The following is a 10,716-nucleotide window of genomic DNA, read 5'->3' as shown; positions in this document are numbered from 1 at the left end:
TAATTTTATTAACCAATGTCACTCCAATTAACTCAATTTTAAAAAGTGGATAAGTTGAACAATAGTCTTTAGAGCAGGTAGCAATGTGGAGGTGATAGGAGGCAGTCAGGAAAGAGGTTTTATACATTAAAACAGAAGTGTTCTCTGAATTTTCAGTCATTATTGCCAGGAGAGACTCATGGTAAGTTTCTCTGACAGCACTCTGGCTGTCACTCTTTAAATTTTGTCTCATCTTATCTCCTCAGTCTTTTTAGACTGACAAAGTTTTTCCAGTATCTGAGCACTGTTTACCATTATTAGCACAAGTATCAGGGTACCTCCTTGGGATTGATGGAAGGGCATGATGAGAAAGGATATCAATAAACTCTGGTGGTTTGACACTTGGTCTCTGAATTCTTGCCACTTTTATAGTTTTTCAGGTATGTTTATTGGCTTTGATGAAAGAGATTCTGATTAGAGGAGTCTCAGGTAAAGAATGTATGACAGATACTACGGGAGTTCAATCTTTAAAATAATATGTTTCACTGTACATGAATGAGTGCTGAGAGGTTACAGAGGAAGCTTTAATTAATCATAGACAGCTTCATTAAAGAGAAGACTTAATTCACTTTTACAAGAGTGGGAGCAATTTGGAAAGCTATTGTATTTGGTCATAGATATCAGCTCTGGGCAGATATGTCTTCACACGCTATTTTAATCAGCACTGCCCAGCTTGCCTGATCTCTTCTCAGTTATTAGATCTTCTTTTCCAAGGCTCAGAAACTCCAAGAGATGCTTTATAGCCAAAAATTCTGGTCTCTTCAACTTGCATCACTAAAATTCATATGTTTACTATGGATTTTTAGAGTCCAATTTTCTCAACTCATTTACCAACTAGGAAAAAATCTTAATTTTAATGTAAAACTAATTTTTTTCATGGAATAGAGATCATTGGTTTATTATTTTAAAAATTACATTGTCTCTATAGAATTAGTTCTTATTTTAAAATGTCTCTAATTTTTGCCTCCTAAATGGGAAAGAATATTAGATAATATTCAAAAAGTAAAAAGAAAGACTTTTTAGTTAATTATATCTACAAAAGCTCATCAATTCAAATCCTCTAAAGTATTTGTCTCTTAACTCTGTTTGAAAAATTATGTATTGTTCAAATTTTTACACCTACAATAAAAAATTAAACTCTATTTTTCCATGCTATTACCTTCTCTCACTCTACCATTTTTATTTTATTATTTTTCTGTTTTATTTATTTAGTATAATACGTTGAATAAAAAAAAACCCAAACCCATATTTTCTTTATACAGTGAACTATGTAACTGAAATAGAAAGAAAGCTTGGGATAATGGAAGGTACACTGTTTTTGAAACTGAAGCATCTAATTTGAAGGCTTCATGCCAGCATTTATTAATCAGGTGATCATTGGAATTTTCTTACATTTTATTAAGTATATAATGAGGATAGTAATGACTAATCAATCTATTCCAGAGAATTGTTATATGACTCAATATAGATAGTTGTTTAAAAAGCACTTTGCACGTAAATTTAACAAAAATAATTTGTTAACTGATGTGAATAATGCTAACCTCATGTATTTCAATTACTTCAAGAGATAATTTTTTTCTGAATCATTAATTTTTAAAATAAGAATGTAAAGGACAGAGATATAAGGTGGGATAATCTCTCATAAAATAAGTGCGTATCTTTTAAAGAATAATTGTCAATATATCGTTAGAAAATCTTACTTAAATTTTAGAAGTTGTTAATTTTATAGTGGTGGAGATTAGTTTTCCAAAATTTTTATTTTCATTTGCAAATTCAAATGTAATCATTGGCAACAGATTTTCTTCAAATGAGTTACTTTAATCATTTTTGAGAACATGTCTATTAAATAAGACATTTTTAAGACTCAAAAATCTATAATTTTTTACTTTCTTTGGAATAAAAAGGATATTCATGTAAAAAATGGCTTGTGTGCAACTCAAACAATTGTATAAGTGCTTTGTTCAAATCAGCCATCATACATCAGTATACAATAGATATTAAAAAGATGTACCTATGGTTCAAGATTTAATAAACTTGATAATTGTTTCTCTTTCAAAAAAATTGCTTGATGTTCCCATCCACTAATAATTATCTCTGAGCACTGCAACCCTGAAGGAAGCTAACTATATAAGCTTAATCTTAATATTATAAAAACAGCATGTTTGGTGACATGGTCCCACTCAGGGTAAAAAGAGCTTAACTAAAAAATATTCTTTCCCATTAGAATAAAGGAGATTAGGAGTCAAGTGCTGAGACGAAACATATTATATCCTTTATAGTAATATATATTACTAAACTATAAAATTTAATTCTTATATTTCAGGAACTAGATTGGAAGGATATCAATGAAAGTCCTATTTAACATCTAAATATATTCCAGTCATAGAAACTTGAGTGGATTATCTGTGGCAAGGCTTCATTTCATCATTAAAAATTGTTTTATATCCAAATATACCACAAATCTTGCTTTTACCATTTATCTACCCCTCCTTTGCCATTCTTTGTTGAATGTGGAAATGATCTGAATTGTTTTTATAACATAACTTTTATTGTATAACTTATTATTTTCTCAAGACACAGAGACTACCTCTAATTTATTTACTCTTTCAGCAAATCGTTATTGAGCATTTCTATGGGCAAAGAATTTTAATAGGCATTGGGAATATAAAGATGAATAAAATAAGATACTTAATTTCAAGTTCACAAACTAGAGGGCCCATATAAAACTTGTAAACCATGACGCAAGATAGAATGCAAAATATACTAAATAGAAGCTCAAGAAATGTTTTATAGAAACACAGAGAAAAGTATGTTTATTTCTGTTCCAGTAGTTAGGGCAGGGACTATCATGGCAGAGATAGATTTTATGTGACTCCCTTTGGATTCAAAGAATAAATGAAGGAAATTGTGTGAGCCTTCACCTTATTTTCTTTGGATTCTATGATTAATCAACCTCTGAAGACATTTCCTAAGTTCAGAGAGATAGAATGGCTAAACATTCCACTTAGCATCGATGCATAGAAAAAATAAACACAGCAGCAACAAAGACACTGGAACCATAAATATAGTAATTGATATAAATATAATTACTTGATGAGTATATATTTTATATTATTTTATATCATGTCTGAATAAGGTAGATTGGCACATGTATACTTCCTTGATCTCTTTCCTTCTTAGACTATAGGGAATTGGGTTAGAGAACAGTGATAATACTGCAAACACTAGGCTAATGACTAGAAAGAAAGAGTACTTGACAGAAAAATGCTAGTGTGTTGAGACCATACTTCCTAAAACTATTAAGAAAGTAGCAAAGTGGGAAGCACAGGTAGAAAAGGCCTTTTGGTTTAAGTCAACAAAGCAGATAACTAGGATTACCTCAATGATGCAAACATAACTCAGAACCACAGCATTATATTGCAATGATCTCCACAGCATGTACGATGTCGACTACCTTGATTAAAACAATTATATTTGTGTCCATACATGTCAAATTCAAGATGGGATCAAAGTTGCAGATACTCTTAATTCGATTTGGACTACAAAACCTAAGCAATATCAGGGAGTGGTGTGAAGAAACCACAGAAGTAACAACATACAGTTAGCTGAATGTAGAGCTGAGGTGTCATTTTTGTTGAGAAAGTAAAGGGGCTACAGATGGCCAGGTATCTATCCATAGTCATGATAATAAGCAGGAAAACCACAGAAAAGACAAGGCAATAAAAGGAATACATAGGCAAAAGACAATCAGCCAGAGAAATGGTCCTCTGCTCACTGACTAGATTGGAGAGTATCTTGGGGATGATGATTGTGGGATACTAGACCTCCAGGAAAGAGAAGCCACTGATAAAGAAATTCATGGAGTGTGGAGGTAAAAATCCAGTTTGATGGAAAAGAAGACATTAAGGACCCATGTGATAATGAATAAATAAATTAGAAGCAAGAAGATAAAATTAAGTGTCCATTTTGGCGCAGATGAGAAAAGCCAGTAAATGTAAGTTCAATCACTGCTGTCTAGCTCTTATTTGTTGTCTTCTCAACTGTTGAGCAAAACAAACAAACAAACAAACAACAAACAAACAAATAAATAAAATAGATGTTGGAAAACTAGTTTAGAGAATTAATTGAATAATCAATTAATTCATTTACTATATTTTTCATTTGTTCATTCAAATATTTGGTGAGAGTTTTCTATGTTCCATGTGCTCTGCAATATGCTTACATAGAGGGATAACTAAGAAAGAACCAGTGTTCTAAATATGCAAGTTTCTGTAGTTTTCACTAGTTAGCTACATCGTGAGATTCAGCTTATATAGTCAGTTGTTTCTGTTATCCAAGAACACACTTTTAGAATTAGCAGAAAAATTTTCCTTTACATTTTCTTTTTGTTTAGAAAAAAATTTTATATTCTTTACTTTTTTTCCCCTCTAAAACAGCCCCTTTCAGGCTCAGAAAAAAAATTCAGGGTTTAGCTCAAATATTGCTTTCCATGAAGGATTTTAGTTAGATTAAATTACTCTCTCTGGGATACTCCCATAGCAATTAATTTTGCACTTTCTATATCATGGCTAATATTACAATATCATGTCTGCTTCTCCAATTACTTTGTATACTCTGTTTTAACCTGATGTTTTGCACTAATAAGTGCTAGTAAATATGGATGGAAATGAATTTTACTGAAAGTAGAGAGATAAGTAACTTATGGTGGAGCAGTTTAGATTCATAACTATGGCAACTTTGACTTTAATTCTGAAAACTGAGGAAAGTTTGTCTTCTCCCTTTTCCTTGAGATAAGTGCAATGCATTTAGTTTCTTTTTTCTTTTCTTTTTTCTTTTTCTTTTTCTTTTTCTTTTTTTTTTTTTAGGTAAGTACATCCTACATTGAGCAAGCAAATAACATAGAGAAAAAGAAAGATAAATTGAAGTTAGAGAAAATGCTTAACTACTTGATCTCTGATATATTTTAGAAGAAAATAGGAAATAAATAAATAGATATATAAAACAAATGCCTTATACCAGTTAATGGAAGAACCTTTTTCCAGTTCTTTAGGCTAAATTCCTTAAAATCAATCCTGTCTCCTCTCTCTCACACCTCACATTCACTTAGTAAGCAAATTAGTCAGTGATACCTTCACAACATATGCAGAATCTAACTACTTATTAAAACATTTGCACTGCTACCCTGGTCTAAGCCATAAACCTTTGCATGGATTTTTGCAATAACATCCAATGCTCCCTTTCAATCTATTCTCAACATCAAAATGAGAGAAATTCTACTTCACTCCAACGGTCTTTTAGTTCTCATGTAATCTGCTGCCACAATGACTTTTTTTTTTTACTTCATTGTCTCGTTCTTCATATCCACTACCATCACACTATGCACACACCACCTGGAATGTCCTTACCTCATAGCTGTTGTACTTCCATTCCCTCTACCTAGAATATTCTTTCTTGAAATGTGCCCAGAAATTCCTTTCCTGAATTTGTTCTGTCTATTACTCAAATATTACCTGATGAGGGATGCCACACCTAATTGTCTATTTAAAATTAATCACTCCCAGTCCCCAAACTCCCTATTCCCTAACCATACCTTACTGTTTTTCTCTTCCTATTCCCTCTTATTCTCTTAAATATGTAATTACATTTTATTCAGGTATTATCTAACATCTGTAAGTAAAATAAATTCTGTCTTTTTTAGGAGTATAGTTTTATATGTAATGCATAGAACAGCAGAGTTGGGACAGAGTTGGCAAGTAAGGATTTATTTAGAATTACAAAATATATATCTTTCCTACTTCATTCAGGTTGCTCTTGCATATAGAGCAAGATCCTTCAAAAGTCCAAGACAAAGATAGTTCAAAGTCCCTTTGTCTGATAGGAAAGTTATAATTGGGTAAACATACTCTCATATTATAAAGGAAATGTGATAAAAGTGTTGTTAGTGGTATCAGGCTATGAAGATATGCAAATGAATAGGTCAGACTAGTAAATAAGAGGAGAAATTCTGAGTTTAGGAGTGTAATATCTAAGAATTTTATAAATTCTAAGCATTACAATGATCAACATTTTGAAGAAACTTAGAATTCAAAATGGGTTTGTCAAGATGTCAGAGTAGGTGAACATCATGTTAGCCTCGGCCCACAAGCACATCAAAATGACAGCTAAACTACAGAAAAACCATCATTGAAAATTGCCTGAAGTCTACCTGAACAGAAGTCCTATAACTAAGGATATGCAGAGGAAGCCACGTTAAGACTGGTAGGAACGGCAGAGACATGAAAGAGGCTGACCCTCCACTCATGAGAGGCAGTTAAAAATTGGGAGGGATATCCCTTCTGCAGAGGTTCCCTCCTGAGGAATCAGGGGTCCCAGACCCACACCAAGCACACCAGCCAGGATTTCAGTGCTGGGAAAAGAAGTCCTTGTAACTTGTGAAAAACAGTGGAGGTTGTTGCTAAGTGAGATGGCGGGTGTCTGGAGTGCCAGACGTCCCTATGAAAGGGCCATGCATGGAATCAGAGATTTATTCACTCTGAGCTTCAGTATTGAGGCAGCAGCTCAAAAGGCACTGGGTAATATAGGAAGGAGCTGAGTTATCTGGCTTAAGGACAAGGGTTGAAGGGCCAGCTTTCTCCTAGACAGAAATGCTGGCAAAAGCTGTCATTCCTTTGTTGAGCCCTGCCCCCACCCCGCCTATACTTGTAGGGGTGTGCTATATTTGAGTCTCCAACAACATAACTCGTATTATTTATCAGTCCTGGTGATTCTCTGAGATCCTGACCCACTCAACTTGCAGGCTTACCCAAGCCACTTCCAGTGCTTTTCCATACAAATAGCCTGTCTTGGCTCATGCTATAGAATTTCCTAAAATCTCTCAAAGGTTCACAATCCCAAGACAAGCAGCATTTGGCCTCAGTGTGCTCTGTACCTCTTGCTAATTAGCTCCAAGCCTGGCACAGGCTGTGGCTGGCCCAGGCTTGGCCTTCACCAAAGCACCTTCCAAAAGGCCCCAGGGCCAAGACACCTAATGGTCAGTTCCACATCACATCAGAACACCACCTGACCACCTCCACAAAATACACACCGAAAGGACAGACTCAGCAGGAACCAGAGCCTCACCAAAGTAAATTATTCTTTGAGAAGTCAGTCCACAAGTGTTGTTGTGGAGAGACAAGTAAGTAATTTGAAGTCTGCACTCATTTTGATTACTTGTTCTATTATTAGTCAACTCTGTGAACTTAAAAAAGACTTTTTGCCTCTATTTTTTTTTTGATCTTCATAATAAATATAATAATGTCAACCGTGCAAGTTTGTTATAAAGATTAAGTAAGGTAATTCTAAGAAAACTTGCTTTCTAAGCCATAGTTTTTATTAAAACCAGGCCCAATCATTCAAGCCCATATGAATAAGAGTGTTTTGTATGAATGTATCTGTATACGTGTGTGCACTGTACAACCTACAAAGTGAAAGGGTAAGATTTTTTTTCTATATTTATTCCACAGACACAGAAAATACACATAAACAAATCTTTTTCTTCCTCATGATGTTTGGCTAAAGCTATTTTTTTTACCTACTCAAAGTGTCCTGCACCTTATCTCACAACAGATGAAGCTACAGTTGGAGATTTTTTTTTTCTTCAGTCTATGGTACTACTTTGAGATCTCTGACATCAATGAGCCCCATATTCTTAACTGTCCAGAACGCTTTTTGTTTTCTGACACATGGGTTAGAATATACACTCCACCAAAGATTTCTTAGTGGTTATGAGTAAATTGATTTTTCCTACTGAAGTTTTCTTCCAGACTATATAGAGATTTTGAGTATAAAAACTAAACAAAAGAGCCTATTCCTTTTAAGATTAGTTAAGAAAAAAGATTTGACTTACATTTACAGATGCTATTCTAAACTAGCCTCCACTTCCCTCATTCAGTCCCTAGGTCACACCAAAGTCTAGATTTTGAAAAGGTGGGAAAGAGTAAAAGATAAAGATGTGAAAGAAAAGTGGGGACAAAATACAGGAGATTAAATAAACAAGAAAGACCAAAGAAAGAACAATTTCTTGCCTCAGTCTTTCATTTTCTTAGCAAACTATGCAAATGCCTAATTTATTTTCCTTTGCTACAATTCTGGATTAAGTGATTCCGGATATTAAAATACTTTGCGCCCATGCTATTGCAATATTTACCACATTTTCTCTGCACAGAGTAGATAATTTTTAAAAGTTTCTTGAAGAAATAAGTGAGAGCTCTCACCCCACCCTACTTGTGGGCGCACCTGAGCCACTTATAGTGGCTCTTCCATACCAACAGCTTGTATTGGCTCACATGCAGGCTTTCGTAAAATCTCTCAAAGGTTCACAGAATCTAAAGAAGCAGCATCTGGCCTCGGCATGCCCCATCCATCTTGCTGAGAAGTCCCAGGCCTGGCACTAGAGGTAACCAATCTTGATTCGTGATTTGGCCTCCTCAGGCACCATCAAGCCCAGTGCAGGTGGCAGCCATCTGCAAATTGCTTGATGGTTAATGATAGGTGGTTCTAAGCAGGATGTAGCTACACTTGTTCTGTAGTGGGACCCCTTCTGCGAGGCCTCAAGGCTGGCATGGCTGGTGGCCAATTTCAGAATGAGCCAAGGCATCACTTAGGGCTGCATATGAGGACTACTCACCTAAAGGCAGTCTGGACAGGCACTAGAGCCCTACTAAAGCACATTCTGCTCTGTAGAGTAAACTTCTACACAACAGCTCTTCCACTGTAGTTATTAACCAGTCCTCACAAGCAATCATCCCAAGTGTCAATCGCTCACATTAATGTGGAGATAGCAACCAAAGCTCAACTATAAAAAACAACCAGAAGCACCTAGTTCAGGTGACCAGGGAACCTACACCCTGGGCCCCATAGAACACTTGCTAAGGACACTCTACTAAGACTGGGAAACATAACAGCCCTACATAATTCATGGAAACAAACACAGAAGAAAGCCAAATGGGTATACAAAAACCAACCAACCAAACAAACAAACAAACAAACAACAATAAAAAACACGTCCCAAGTGAAATATAAATACAAAGCTCTAGGAAAAGAACTAAACAAAATGGAGGCAAGCAATCTGCCGGATGTAGATTTAAAGACACTGGTTATAAGGATGCTCCATGATCTTGGTGAGAATTTCAACAAAGAGACAGAAAACATTAAAATGGAAATAGAAACATGGAAAAGAACCAGACAGAAATGAACAATACAATAACTGAAATGAAGAAAATCTTAGTAGGAATAAACATTAGATTAGACAAAGTGGAGAACTGAATCAGAGATTTAGAAGATAAGGTAGCAGAAAACATCCAATCAAAATAGCAACAAGCCCAAAAAGTGCAGAGGATATGAAACAAGATAAATCCAAATAGTCCCACTCCAAGACACATCATAATTAAAATGCCAAAGTTTAATGACAAAGAGAGAATCTTAAAAGCAGCAAGAGAAAAGCAGTTAGTTAGCTACAAAGGAGCTTCCATAAGACTGTCAGCTGATTCCTCAACACAAACTTTTCAGGCCTGAAGAGATTGGTAGGAAATATTCAAAGTGATGAAAAGCAAGGGCCTAAAACCAACATTACTCTACCCAGCAAAGTTATTATTTAGAACTGAAGGATAGATAAAGAGCTTCCCAGACAAGAAAAACTTAAAGGAGTTCATCATCACCAAGCCAGTATTACAGAAAATGTTAGAGGGGCTTCTTTAAAAAGAAAAATTAAAAAAAAATGTAAATAATAAAATGGCAATAACTATATATCTAGCAACAATTACTTTAAATGTCAATAGATTAAATACTCTGATCAAAAGATACACTGACTGAATGGTTAAGAAAACAAGACCCTTACATATGCTGCCTACAAGAGACTCCATATTGAAAGACACACACAGACTGAAACTAAAGGACTGAAAAAAAGATGTTTCATGAAAATGGAAACAAAAGAAAAAAGCTGGGTAGTACTACTTATACCAGACAAAAAAAGACTTTAAAACAAAGGCTATAACAAGAGACAAAGAAGGACTCAGTATTCTCACTTCTGGGATTTATCTGAAGAAACCCAAAATGCTACCTTGAAGGGATATGCCAATTCATATGTTCATTGCAACATTATCTACAATAGTCAAGATATAGAAACAATCTGGGTGTATATTAGTAGATGATTAGATCAAAAAGAGGTAGTACATATATACAACATAATATTACTCAGTCCTAAAAAGAATGAAATCTTGCCATCTGCAACAGCATAGATGAATCTAGAGGGTATTGTGCTGGTGGAGTAAGTCAGGCAGAGAAATACAAATGTCACATGTGGAATCTAGAGAACAGGATAAACAAACAACAGAAACAAGCTCATAGATACAGAAAGCATTTTGATGGTTGTCAGATTGGGATGTGGGGGATAGACGAAAGGGGAGAGAATTAAGAGGTACAAATTGGTCATTACAAAATAATCATGGAGATGCATGGAGAATAGAGTCAGTAATCCTGTAATAAGTTTGTAGGATGTCAGATGGGTACTGGATTTATAGGAGTGATCACTTCATAAGTTATATAATGTCGAATCACTGTGTTGTACACCTGAAACTAATATATTATTGTATGTCAACTATAACTGAAAAAAAATAAAAAAATATAAAAGTTTTTTAAAAA

The sequence above is a fragment of the Pteropus vampyrus genome, unplaced genomic scaffold, assembly GCF_000151845.1.
Source record: "Pteropus vampyrus isolate Shadow unplaced genomic scaffold, Pvam_2.0 Scaffold715, whole genome shotgun sequence".
Lineage (NCBI taxonomy): Eukaryota > Metazoa > Chordata > Mammalia > Chiroptera > Pteropodidae > Pteropus > Pteropus vampyrus.
The sequence above is the reverse complement of the archived record's forward strand: the minus strand, read 5'-3'. Positions refer to the sequence as shown.